The following is a 14,819-nucleotide window of genomic DNA, read 5'->3' as shown; positions in this document are numbered from 1 at the left end:
GCGACTCTTTGTTCATTATCCAATTCTGTCATGTGGCACTTTCTGTGACTTTGTGTCCACCGAGTGGAAGAATTCTGTTGCGGTTCGGGTTCAGGTTAGAATTTACCTTAAGTTTCATTTATCATAACTCCCTATTCCCCACACCTAACCTTCTGATACTCTCAGGTTTAATTTCTACAGGTGGTTATTGACTTATCTTGCTAATGTGCATCACCTCATCACTCATTGAATGGAAGGGATCTAAACCAATCTGTTAATGAATTAAATCATAGCAAAGCTATTATGCCATGTGGAGGTTAGGATAAATTGTGTAGGGGGGTTGTAAATAATGAAGTCAACATTAAATGAAATGCAGACAGTACACATACTGATAATGGTTATTAAAAACAGTTGGTGATAACACAGGCACCTGGGCATTGGAAAACTAATTAATATTTGTACTGTGATAACAGACCTTTATCCTGTTGTAAACTGAAAATAATATAATTGATCTTCATGCTGAATTACAATTGAGGAGTTCCACTTGGCTTCCCTTGAATTTCCTACATTCGTAGATGTCCATCAGTTATGGGGTGTTCAAAGATGGAGAGCTAAATGTACAAAGTGCCCCTATCTTTCATTATGGTTTTCCTAATCACATTTGTAACTCATGAGTAAGGCTTAAATGACCATGGAATAAAACATCTCTTCAGACTACCTTACCCAACTCTAGCACACACACATTTTCAGTGGGAAAGAAACAAAACCAACTTCAACTTCCAGACTTAGAAACATAGAAAAATAAAAACAGAGCAACTCAGAAGGGACCTCTCAGGCCATTAAGTCTGACCCCTGGCTCCTGCCAGTTCCACTCATAACATGCGTTCATGTTCAGCTTATCTTTGAACACTCACCAATTGGGATTCAACCACCTTCTGTGGAAGTCCAATCCATTTGCTAAAAGTCCTTACTTTCAGGAAGAACTTCCTGGCATCTAAGTTGAATCTTGGTTTCTAGAGCTTTGCTCCATTGGAACATGTCCGTGGTAGGCATGTCATGAGCAGAGTTGGCTGGAGAAGGGGGTCAGACACCTCTGGCTATGCATCTTAGGATGGCATTTGCCCTCTTGACCACCACATCACACCACTGACTCATGTTTAGCCTGCAATCGACCAGTATCCTGGGATCCCTTTCACAAGTGCTGCTCTCCAGCCACTTGTCCCCTAACCTGTACTTATTACACCCATTCCTATGCCCCAAGTGGAAGACCTTGCACTTATCTGCATTGAATGCCATTCTGTTGAATGCCCACTTATTTATTTACTTATTTATTAAAACATTTTTATGCCTCCCCATTCGCTGAAGCCTCAGGGAGGCTTACTTCCATAGTTTGTCCGGATCCTTCTGGATGCAGAGTACCTGCTCCCCCATTTTAGTATTGTCTGCAAATTTGATCAGCAGACTGGTCACCCCCTCTTCCAGGTCATTGATGATAAGATTGAACATGATCTGTCCCAGGACAGAGCCCTGGGAGACCCTGCTCATCACTGGCCACCATCCCAAAGATTCCCCACTAATAGTTGATTTTAGAGATAACTCTTGTTTAATCCAGAATCCAAGAACACAAGAATAGATACCAGAGGAAAACCACTGAAAAAGGAGGAAAAGGAGAGGTGAAAGCCAGTCAGATATTCAATGTCTTTGTACAGTCAGATTGGTAATTCATGCGCATGGATATGCTTTTGTATGCAGTGTTCCATAATCTAACCCTGATGCTGTTCTTGTTGTTGTTTTTATTACATTTCTATACTGCCTATAGCTGAAGTTCTCTGGGCAGTTCACAGCATGATAAAAAAGCTAGGAAATGCAGTACATAAAACAGCATTTAAAATGTTTTAAAATAAATTAAAATAGTGTTAAAAATACAAAATAAAATACCATTAAAAGTCTCAACCAAAAAGAAAGGAAAAAGGCTCCTGGATAAACCCATCAGGTTCCTGGATGACCAGGTAGATCTTTAAAAGCCTCTGCAAAGAGGGCTGTCTTAACCTTGCTCCAAAAAGATGGCAAATTTGGTGCTAGGTGGGCTTCATCTGGAATAGATTTCCTCAATGTCCAGATGTATTGGGATACAACTCCCTGCATTTCTTTTCTTTGGCCATTTCTTTGGATAGGGGAGCAGATGGTAGCTGACATCAGAAACATCCACACCGGGTTGTGGGAATCTGATCTCATGCTTCAACCAATGAAAAGTCTACACATTATAGAAAAAAGAGTAGTTAGGTAATTTTCAAATGTTTTTGTATTCAAAATATTGTCCTTTGAATTAGTTGTCATAGTAATTTTCTCTTTGGAAAAGAGTGGGGAGTAAAGCTAAGCATTTTTGCTGGCACAAATTATTCTTATTTATTTACAAGTAATAATTATCATTGAAATTCCACTGCAGCATCAAAAAAGGAGTGTCTCTGGCATACTGCATGAATTTTTTTACTGCTGCTCTAGTTCTCTCCTTTTCTAATGCAAACACTTGCCTAGTTATTGAGGCATAAATCCGTTCTTTATAGACAGTTTCAAAAGAGACAATATGTGCACTGGATATGAATTGAATAATTGTGTCATCTGCAAAAAGTTTCTTTTGCAATATCATTACTGGTTGAGTTTTTGTCATTTTTAAATCCCTTTATCCTATTAAAATGTTTCTCTGGAAATAAAAATTATAATCCTTAAAGAACTGTCAAACAGTCAACAGACATTGGTTACCCCTATATAGATGTTCTAAATCAAGGTATGCTGAATGTGTAGAGAATGGAATGGAATGAGTGCCATCATTGCGGGGCTCCTGCGTCCTTGCTATTTGTGAACAAAGCCCGCGCTTGGACACTTGGACATGTGTATCCTTCTGTATATGTGATATGGGCTTCTGCAGAATGAGTTTTCTGGGTTAGGTGTACAGAAATATTTGTGTAGAGTCACCCTATTCAGTAGTTAAGGTTGCAATGCTTTAACAGGGACATTACAAATGGGAAAGGAACTCATTTGGTTTGCATTTTCATACGCACATACATACATTCTCAATTTTCACCAAAATATGAATCAAATCCAAATGGTTTTCCAAAAATATTCAGCATCCTTGGCCACACAGTGGTTTCTCCTTATGTTTAACCAGCAGCCTCCCCATTCAGCATGGAGAAGCTGAAGACAGAGGAGGCAAGGATGCTTTGCATGAGCCCTCTTCAGTCACATGCATTTTATTCCAGCATTGTGCTTAATCCTGTCCCACACTCATATGGAAGGGTTCCCTTCCTTCAAAGGAGGCTGCTTCTTATTTCTATTGTACTGAAAAGCAAACAAACCTGAAGACCTGAACAGGTCTTCCTGGAGATATGACAAGTGCGCAGAAACGGGTTTCCTGGTCTGCTACAATGATCTTGGATGTTATTTGCCTTTACTTATGGCCTTCTTATATTTGTAAATTCTCTCCCTTTCCTTCTCCCTCATTCTCTTTTTCTGTGATTGTTTGAGACCAGTAACTAAAGTTTTTTGGATGTGTGTCCGTATCTGTTTGTGGGTGCAATACCTCAGAGCCCCTTTTATGTGCACGTGCACAGAGGGAGGGAGGAAAGGATGTAGAAAGATACCATGAAGCAACGATTAAAAAATGGAACCAAATAAAGCATATGCCACGAGATAAAAATAATGTGGTACATAATAAATCCAAATTGCAGCCATCAGCAAAAATAAAGGTCCACAAAGATCTTATGAGAATGAATAATTGTAAATGCCAGGAAAGCATTTTTGGGGAGTGCACTCCCAAATGAAGTATGGACACTTAAACAGCAACCAAAACTTCATCTAATTAAGTTGGGGCAACTGGAGAGAGGCCTCAGAGGATGACTGGAAAGTTGAGGTGTGCAAATCCGCCTAAATCATCACATCTATATCACCCAAAGGAAGCCAGACAAGCAGAAAGGACATGAGTGTTAACATTGCCTTTGTCATTGTGCCTGATGCTTCAAATACCTTCCCTCACTTCTTCCATTCCCACAGTCCCAACTGATGCCCAGCTAAGAAAGGCACTGACTTCCCGGAACCAACAAATTGAGGTCACACGCCATGCTAAAGAAAGGCTATAGCATACAGGTCCTGTTCTGGAATTTAATGGGTATTTTAAAGGATCCTTCAAAAGGGATACTACAGATGGGAAAGGGTTCTGATCCAAGCCTGGACTACAGGATTTGCAGAAGTGAGTGTCAGCCTGTTCCTTCTGGCCATGGACTTCCAAAATGAGGATGCTCACACATGTGGTAACAAAGGCAGGGGCTCAGTAATATAATTGCCTTGAAGTGGAATGAGTGGAAAGTGATCACATCCAGGGAAACTGAGGGTGGGGGAGCCATATCTCCGCAAACTGTTGCCATATCCAGATTGTCCATGCCCCCATCAGGGAAACAAAAGAGGAAAACTATGCATGGATGAACAGAGAGGTCTATTTGCAGGCCATGCAATCTTTGCATGTTATGAAATGAAAAATACATTCATTTTGTTCCATTTCTGCATTCATCTGCATTTTAATTTGCACAGCAATGTTAGATTCATTTAAATATTTTAACACAATACTTATCAAAATAGGTGTTGCTTACCATATTTTCTTTCAGAACATGCTTTTCCAAACATATTTAAAACATGTGTTTTACTTTAATGATTTAATTCAGCCAAGAACTTTCTCTGAACATTCAGAAGATATAAATGATGCTGAATAACATACTTCTAATTCACACAATTGTATGAGGGTTGAAGGATCCAGCCAGTTCGTTTTGGAATTTGTAAATATTCAAGAACATCTCAAGCATTCCTGCTTTGTGAAGGGTTAATCCTAAACCAGCATATATGTTTCCATACAAGAAACACATATAGTTCACTTCACTAGCACCTAGGGACTAGTGGAACAGTCAGTGTTGATTTCTCTGTTTCTCATTTTAACAAACTTAAGTCTAAACCTTTTTGACCTCACAGAATTTGCCCAGTCTTAAATTCAGCTCTGCAAGATTTTTTATATGCCTTTAGCCCAACATACACAATTTTCAAGCAACGTCCCTGAGATACTGCACTGAATGTTATTCTCCACACATTTGCAAATGTTCTGATGGAAGAACTCCCTGGAAAATTCCAAGAAATGTGCCTTTCAAAGAATAACTTGCAGTTTGCATAGTGATTTAAAAGTGCAAAATTAGAAATGTTCACATGAAAATCTGTACTGAACAAATTTCTTCCACATCTCTATTTGCACTCCCAGGTCAAGAAGAGCTACTGTGTAAATAGGATTGGATGGTGGTAGCAAGCATGAAGGCGAACTTAGGGAAGCATTTCCACCAGATGTGAACTGATTTTGCTGATTACGATTCTGATTCAGAAGATGAATACTTCAATGGGGTTGAAGAGCAGGACTTTGCTCAAGGTCCTGGGATGCATCAGGGAATGGAGAAAGTGGCCATTATCTCAAGGGCAGGTGAGAGGAGCAGCCCTGGGAACAGTAGGGATACAGGAGCTGGGAGGGATGTGGAGCCTGGTGAATCCTTGAAGCAAAATCAGTTCCTCCCTTTGGATCTGGCTCCTGTGCCCAAGTGACAACAAAGCTAGGAAGCCGAATTGGTTGAGAAGCAGATGTGCTCACCTTCGCAGTTCCCCTCCCCAAAGCTTGGGACACAAACAAGCTCATAAGGAAAGGTTTAGAAAGCGATTGCTAGACTGGGTTCAACAAACTCTTTTGTGCATGCTCAGAGACGAGATGATTTATGTGTAGAAACAATACAGTTTTAATAAGAAATGGTTTGAGTCCGGTTACTGCTGGAGGGAGGAAGCATGGCTCATAACTTTGGGTTCCAGTCTTCCTTTGAAATGATGCTTCAGGAGTCTCCATAGCTCCACAACACAAACCTTAATTTGATTTTTTTTGCCAGAAGTTGAAAAAGGCCTTAGAAAAATAAATGCCATTATGCATATTCACAGATCATGTTGTTTTATAGCATTGAACGCAGTGCAATGGGCTGGTTATTTTATGTAGCTCTGAGCATTATGAAGACATTAAACCATTCCTTCCACCTCATCTATCAGCATCATTTAGCAGTTCACACTGCCCATGCCTGTCAAAAGCATAGCTCTGTGCTTTTAGTCTAACTGTGTGATGTGCTGATCTTTTGCCCAAACAGAAATAGGATGAATTCCACAGGTAACCCAAATTCTTACATGCAGGACCTGGTGAGACTAGAAATCTGTGTCTGGACCTAACACAGGTGGCTATTTTCTTGAGGGAATGCAACTCCATCAAAAAGCAATGCACTGAATATTGGTAAGGATTTAATCAGGAATGGATGAATGAGTGATGTCAGAGATTGCTAGGATTCCTGAACCTTATCTTGCCGCTTATCCTGTACCTGATTCACACCAGCAGTCATCATTGCTGCTTCCTTTGCACCGGTGGGAGATTTTCAGGCACATGCTCATGTCTCATCTTTGGAGCTTTGAATGGAACATGTCTGCATTTTTTCTGAGCAAAATTGAGAGCCTCGTACAGTCTTAGATTGAATTAATTTGTTCACACAGTATGAACATATGAGGATCACAAATTAATCAGATCAAAATTATAATAAACTAGAGAACTGTAGCACCAATGTTTTCCAAGTAAACACTATAATAGGGGACTGAGCCTTGGGAGATCTGAGTACTATGGGAAATATGGGAAAGGGAGAAAAATGTCTCTCTCTCTACTGCCTGCTCACCGTGCATAATTTTGAACACGGCTGCCATGTCTATCCTTACCTGCCTTTCTTCTAGGATAGATAATCTCAGCTGCTGTAACTTCCTCACATGGGAATTTTTCCAACACCGTAGTCTTCTTCATTCACACAATATTTCCATGCAGTCCCACTAAAGAAGTACAATCTTGGCAGATTTATTTTAAATGCTTATTCTAATTATGCTTTATGAGGGGTTTGCCTCTCTCACACCACCCGGGCACTCAGTCAACCTTTTCACTGAAATTTCCACCATGACTCTGAAGAAACGTTTCTTGGTCAGTCACTGCTAGATCACATCTCATCAGCATTACACCTGTTTACAATGAACCACATTTGCCGTTTTAATGCCCATTCTTCCAATTTGAGGAATTCCCTTCTACCATTTAAAGTTCCTCACAATCTGTTTTAGTATTGATCTTCTTAAATTGTTTGGTATCATCAGCAAACTTGTCCATTTCTCTACTCACTGCTCATTCCTGATCATTTATGTTAAAGAGCATCGGTCCTAAGACTGATCCCTGTGTGACTCCACTGGTTACATCCCTCCATCGGCACAATTCAGTATTGTTTACTATATCCATGTCTACTATTTGTCCATGTCTTTAGCCCTCAAAAAGACAGGGCTTACATTTGTCAAAACCATGTTGATTATTTTTTTCAGCAAGACTTGTTCTTCTGAAAATTATGCTTAGAATTCTGTCTTTGACAATTCTGTCTTTGACCATTTTATCTTTGAACTAATTTATTTGGAGCAGACATTAAGCTAATCACGATGTTATTTCCTGCATCCCCATAAATCCCTTAAAATGATGGAGAGAAAGGTGTTACATTGACCATTCTTTTGTCTTCTTGTACAGAGGGTGGTCTTAGGAATGTGTTTCTGATTTTGGAAGATGGACAACAATGTCAGATTTAAGAACTCTAGGATGGATACTATGTGGACCTATTAATTTGCCAGTGTTGGGATTACATGAGCGGAACCAGATGGACTTGGGAGTCAGGCTAGATGGCCGGGGAGGTCCCTCTTGACTCGCTCAGTTTCTATGTCTCAGTCCTATGACAACAGATGAAAGGAGTTCGTTTAGTTTCTCTGTGACCTCCTCACCCTTCTTCTACTACTCCTTGAACCCCATTGTCACACAGTGGTCCTCCTGCATCACTGACTGTTTCCTTATTCCTGGTGTATTTAAAGAAGTCTTTATTGTTGGACTTGACAGTGATGTGCTCCTCCAGATTCCTTTTTGCTTGACTTATTGCCTGCTTGCATCTCCCTTTTGTGAGCTTGTGTTGCTTTTCATTTTTTCATTTGAACAATGCTTTCATCTCCTCTTTCGCAGTCAAATGTATTTGACCTCTTTGGCAATCATCTACTTAAATGCGTATTAAATATGATTGCACTGAGGCCCCTGTTTCTAACATGTTCAACAAGGCTTGTGTTCCATATAGTCGAGGCCACTTACATTTTGTTTAACTCCGTCTAGGGATAAATCCAGCACTGACTGCGTCTTTGAGAACACAGTTCAGACCCTGCCCCTTAATGCCTTGTGTGTTCAGGGTCACATCCTCTTACCACCATACCTTGAGTGCAGATGCCCACTAGTCAAAAGTGTATGTGTTTAGAGCACAATCTCTGCACGTGGTGTATGTGTGTGAATGTGGAGGGGGGGTGCATTTTGTCACATGGAGAAAGAAGACCCACTGACGATGATGCACCATACTTATACAGCAAGATTTCCTGAACAATCAGTGTTGCTGATTCCTGCCCCCCGCCCTTCACCATGGTTTTAAATTTCTTTTAGGAGAGAGAAAAAGAGAAAGAACAGTCCCTAAAGGACTTTCTTCTACATAATGGACCACATAGTTTGGCTTCTTTAACTCCATTTTAGATCGAGCAATTCCCTGAAGAGCTGTGTTCAGAATAATGGGCTTCTCCAAACCACACAGTTAGACTGCCAGCTGCTGGGTAATGTAGTGTATCACTGTTTAGGGGGTAAAACAGGCATTGTTTTCATGAATACTATTAGCTCGTACCTCCTGGCTTCTTAAGTCTGCAGGCTGTCGAGGTTCATCACCTCACTGGTGGCTCTTACACGCTGCAAAAGGCTCATTCAAGTCTGCATTGGAAAGTCACAGAAAGTCCAGTGCAGGCATTCAGCCTGATCCAGCATGGTTACAAGCGAGAAATTTGCTCCATCGAAGATAGTTATTTATTTCACAGATTTACCCAATTTGCATCTCTGGAGCATTTGAGCAAGTGGAGACAGGCTTGTGGTCTGATATCTGCATGGTTTGTAAGTCTTCTGATGCAGATCATCTCTGAGCGGCATGTGGACACCAGGTGTATATCAAACAGCACTTAAGCAATGCCAGTTATTTAGGAAAATGACAGAAATATGAACAAGAGAGAGACAAAATAATCTTGTGGAAAAGGGATAGTATGAGCTTGAGCAAAAAACGAATGAATAAAAAGATGATCTTAGTGAGACTGGCTGGTCTGTTCATCCATTCTCAAGAAAAGACTAAATTTGGGATGGGAATGCATGATTCCAATGCTTACCACCCCCAGTGTAAGGGCTGAGACATGGGTGGCAGCTGGGAGAGGCATGAAACTGGGAGGGGGGGGGGCTGTATTCCAAAACTGGCAACCTTCTTCATAGGCAATCTAGCATCCTCTGATGGTACAAATATAAGTGCCATTTTATTAAGCCATACTATAAAAGTCTGAAGGGAATAAAGGACTAACTGATTGACTATAGGCTGCTTATGGAGTATAACTGTGAGTTGTACAGGTTGCTAAGTAAAGGTTGCTTAGTCACTGCTGCCCATAAGCTGTACATTAAAAGATTATCATGTTATTCAGATCCAATTAAAAACGTAATTTTTACTTGCAGCTTCAGCTGCTGGATCAATTTCCCTTTGAAGAGAGCAATCTTTGTGCAAGTCAATAAAAGAAGTTTTGTAAAATTAGAAGTATTGGCAGATGGATCAATATTTAAATAAATGTATCAGATAAGCTCATGGTTAGGTCGTCAGTCACTTCATGCTTCTGTTTGGCTCAATGATGATTCAGAAAGCCTCTAGAGGGATCAGCTACAACCACTGCAAAATGGCACTGAGTTCATAAGTCGCATGGCCAGAGAGAAAGAGAACAGGGTTCCTGCTCTTAATCACTGGCAGAACAGCCCAGAAAATGCTTAGCCTAACCAACTCCTATTTTGTTGCTTGCTTACTACCAATGAAACATGAGTAGAATACAGAAACATAGAAAGAACAAGGCAGAAGAAGCCTCACCAATGGGGTTTCAACCACCTCCCATGGAAGCACATTCCTACCCTCAGGGTCCTAACTACCCAGAAGTTCTTCCTGGCATCCACCTTGCTCCATTGGAACATATCCTGCCCTCATCTGCAAAGAAAGAAAAAAAAGCCACAGCCTCCTCTATGTGACACCCCCTCAAATACCTATATGGCCCTGACAGGTCCCCTCTTTGCTTTGTGTTCCCTAGTGCATGAATAGGATGAAAATTAGTGGATAGCCATGAAAAGCAGGCATATTTCTCTAGTTTGGTGTATTATTGACATTTTGCAATTTGGAGATACATCAAGGTGCAAGGTGAGACTGGATGACAGCTGACAGGTGAGAATTTTGTGTTGCTGCTGACATGGGTTTGTGATGATGTCTTTTTCTGTTTACTGTCATTTATGTTATTGTTTCCCTCCATTTATAAATTGTTGTATTAGATGCTTTGCATTTTCTTGTAAAATGAAGGCAAGGCTTAATTATAATAGCCATGAAAATAATTGGATAGAAAGTGTCTACCAAGGTTGACAGATTAAGATCCTAGGACCATCCAATACATTTAGGTTGTAATCCTAACCATGAAACACAAGAATAAAACAGAAGTATTAAGTCCTACTAAACCCATTGGGACTTGTTTCTGGTATACATACATAGGAATGCACCTTGAAAATGGGAAAGGTCTTCCAGACATGTCATCTCCTTTCACTGAATACCATTTTCAGCAGAAAGAGAATTTTGCAACTGCCACACTGATACTGCAATGCAAAACTCACACAAAAGATTGTAGTATCATTTTGGTTGCTTTATTGGTTGGTTTCTTTTCTACATTCAAATCCTGAAATTATATAAATCTTTTCACATGCAAGTATATTTGTAAACAGTTTTAATAATACAATATAATTCAATATAGATTTCACTAATATATGCAATATTCTTTGCAATTTTCCTTAAGTAATTACTTTATTATTTTTGTATGCTGCCCCATTGCCCAGGGCCTCTCTCTGGGAAGCTCACAAAAAAAGCAGAAAATATGTAAAACTTTGACTGTATTTTTTTTTTAAAATAGAGCTGCATTACAATATTAGAAAGAATGAAAATTTCAAAGGATTTCAAAGGTAAGTGAGCTTTGCTCTGCATATAGGCTCAAATGTGTGAAATTGGGTAATTTTGAGTTCAAATGTGAATCAAAAACATTTATTCTACTTTCCTGCTAATAGCTGAGGCATCCCAATCACATCCTGGATGTCTTACTTGTTCACAATCTGTGATTGCTTAGATTTTCTTTGGTGAAACATTTCCAGCTTCTATTATGTCCCATCTTAGCCCGAAGATATAAATTCCTTAGCTATCAGTTTAGTTATCAGTTTAATATATTTTAGCCCCCTGGAAATTACATCTGAAAATCTCCCTATACATTTAGCCAGAATGCATAACACCAAATCTCTTTACAGAACAAAACCTAGTAGCATATTAAAATGTCAGAGGTATGTTTTGTGAGCTCATTTTTGCAACGTTTTCTGACAGTTATCAAGATGAGTAAATGTACTGAGGGTTATTCATTGACACACTCTGCAAAAGTCAATCATGTTCGGACCATGAACTGGGCAGATGGTTGCAGTTCATCCCACCCATGGACTCCACTCTCTACAGTCTGAATGAGAAAATTATCAAGAAGAGAATTGAATAAGTTAACCCTATCCAATTAATCCTTCAAAAGCCAGGGAGCAGATCAACATTAGCACATCAAGCTCCAATTCTTTTATTTGACTTTTTTACTTCCCCTCCCCCCCTCCCCTCCCCCCCTCCTCCCTTCCTCCCCTGTTCTGGGTTGCATACACTCAGGGTGATCCACTGGGGAATGCATGTCAATGGTAGGTGGGGACCAAACCAGCCCTGGGCCAAATGGAAGAGCTTTTCTTTTCCTCTTTCAGCCTTTCTGTCTATCAGGCTGTGCTCTGATGATTCTTGCTAGAATTCTGAAGTAGGAATCAGAGAGGTATTTTGAAATAAGGTGAGGGCAGCATGCATTAGATTGAGCATATCATGTGACCCTAGGAGCATGGGGTGCTCATATTTGCATTGGAAAAGCCAAAAAAAAAAAAAAAAGACCCTGGGTGAGTTGTAAGAAAGGTCAGCATTATGCCAACACTGGCCAAACAGATGCCTTGAGCAAGTCCACAGGCTTGTTATGGATGAAGTAATATCCTCCCAGCGGCATCCTGGATCTTGTTCTGTTTCCTCCTTGCTGGAGGAATTTATGCTGAGTCATGTCAGCAAGCAGATGTCTATGTTCCCCTTCTTTTTTATGGTAGCAATTTGCACTTTTATAATGATATTGAAATGTGTGTAAGCTGTAATTTGTGCAAACTACGTTTGGTTTTTAAGAAATGATCTGTCAAAAATACACCTGCATATTATGTCTCTGTAAGCAAACATTGCTTAGCCCTCTCAAAACCCCAAGTTTAAGAGGAAGCCCAAGTTTTGATAGTTTCTGGAAATGGGATAAATCACATGTTTCTTCTTTTCCAAACACCTAGATCAGGAAAGAGTGGAAAAGTGGAGGACACAGAGAAGCATCAGGTTCACAAATTATAATTTTAACACATTTCTAGTTTTCAAACATGGCACCGGAGAAGAGTTTTGTGAATACTCTAGAATGACAAAAATTTGAACAAGTGAGTCCTAGATCAGATATAGCCATAATTTTCCCTGGCAATGAAATTGACAAAACTGAGGCTGTCATAATTTGTGCTGTCAACTGAGGCTGTCAAGGATGAAGGTAGAAGAAGAAGAGAAAGACCAACCATGAGTTGGATCAGTTCAATAAAGAAAGCCACAGCCTTGAGTTTACAAGAGCTGAACAGGACAAGGACAAGACATCAGACATGATGGCACCTGATGGCATAACAAGTACAACGGATTTGGCTGAAGGGATTCTAGGTATTGGATTTGGTAGAGTGTTGTGTTGTGCTGCGATTAGTGCACCTTAGTGGTTTGCTTTATCATTTTGCAAGTTTGTTCATGTGTCACACATTAGCAAAAATCCTAAAAATAGTACTTCTGGCAACACATAGGGAAAGTCGCCCATTCTGAGGGGATTGATTCTGTCAAATAGCAAATGAACAGGCAATGGGGACTTTGCATAAAGGCTAGAAGTAATAACCGTCTCTATCCTCTTTCCTGTTCAACTGTAGTTGGGAGAAATGGAACAAATGTTTGTTGTTGGAGACAGAATATTGGTGCTTCTGAGTATGAAAGAGAAATGGATCATAATCCTGGCCCAGTTTCAGAGGGAATCCTAGTATGCCTTAAGAAGCAGCAGAAGTGGTCTGAAGATGTTCAGTTCTGACTGAGCTTCAGACTTCATTACTACTGGATATAAACTGTGACATGCATTGAAATGTATTATCATATATGAGTGCATACTGAGATAGTTTAATAAAAGTACTTAAAGTTAACTGTACAAAATCACAGCTAAATCAAGCAAAACAAAACAGAACTCAGACACTAATAAATGGGTCAAAGATGCAAGATGACTCATGCGATGTGTGCATATTCATCTCGACTGTGGTGTCGGAAAAGGCCGCTGTTGATAAAGCAACAAGCAGCAAGGTCTCAACCAGAGAATGTGAAAATTAGCTGTGTGAGTATGTGTGTGCAGGACAGGGAGGGGAGGGAGAAGGAAGGGAGCAGAAATTCTGATTAACACCATCCAATATACAGCATTCATATTTGTCAACAATGGGATGCAGCATCTGTGCAAATTTGCCCAAAAGGCAGGCATTTGCTGGTCAGACAAAAAGGTAAAGTTATGTCACTTGCAAATGTTTGGAATGGTAATCTAAGTTGAACCTTGCAGCTTGTTCAGAATTACATGATATACATCCTTTGGACAAATGAGCAGATAAAGACATAAGTATCTGCTGAAGGTATCTACAGGATTCTGGTTCCTGGCTCCTAGCACAGAGCAGGGCAGAGCAAGCTGCCCCAGCTGGTCTAGGGCCTCTGGGGTATAAGCACCCAAGCTCCCAGGAGTTTGGTGGGAAAGTGTTATGGTAGAAGAGGAGACAGAGACAGGTAGAGGCCAGGCAAAGTAGAGACAGGCCTGCACTAGCCCAGCTTAAAGTCTTAAGAGACATTGGAAGGGAAGGTCCAGATTAGCTGATCACTGCTTAACTGAAGGGGAGTAGCCTGATCAGCTAGCAGCAGTTGTGTGGGTGGGGTGATTGGTTCTGGTTCCTGACTCCAAACAGAGCAGATCTCTGGGATATAAGCAGCCAAGGTCTGAGGGAGCGAGCAACCAGGAGCTTGGTGAGAGAGATCCAGGAGAAGTCCCTATTATTTCCCCCCCTTTGCTAGTCTTCTTTATGTCACCTTTATTCCCTCCTTTGCATGTGGTGGCACAAACAATGGGCCAGGAGACTCCAATGTGGTGGCCTGCAAGAACTGCAACAGCTGAACACTAGTGGTCATGTTACAGGAAAAGGTGAAAGCTCTGGAGCAGCTTTTGTCCATCTTCTGGACAATAAAAGAAAATGAAGTGTTTCTAGACAGAGCGGAGGAGCTGCAGTCGGTAAGTGCAGTCCAGAAGCAAGAACATCAGCAAGCTGAGGCAGCAGAAGATGCAAGGGAAAATGAGAAAACTTACTGGAACAGGGTGACAGGTAGATGCCGAAGACCTAGAAAACATTCTGCACCTGTGGAAGCAGTGGAACTCTAGAGCCCGTTCAAGATACTTGAGGAAGG

Source organism: Varanus komodoensis, unplaced genomic scaffold (genome assembly GCF_004798865.1).
Source record: "Varanus komodoensis strain SLA01 unplaced genomic scaffold, ASM479886v1 scaffold18_3, whole genome shotgun sequence".
Taxonomy (NCBI): Eukaryota; Metazoa; Chordata; class Lepidosauria; order Squamata; family Varanidae; genus Varanus; species Varanus komodoensis.
Note: the sequence above shows the minus strand (reverse complement) of the source record.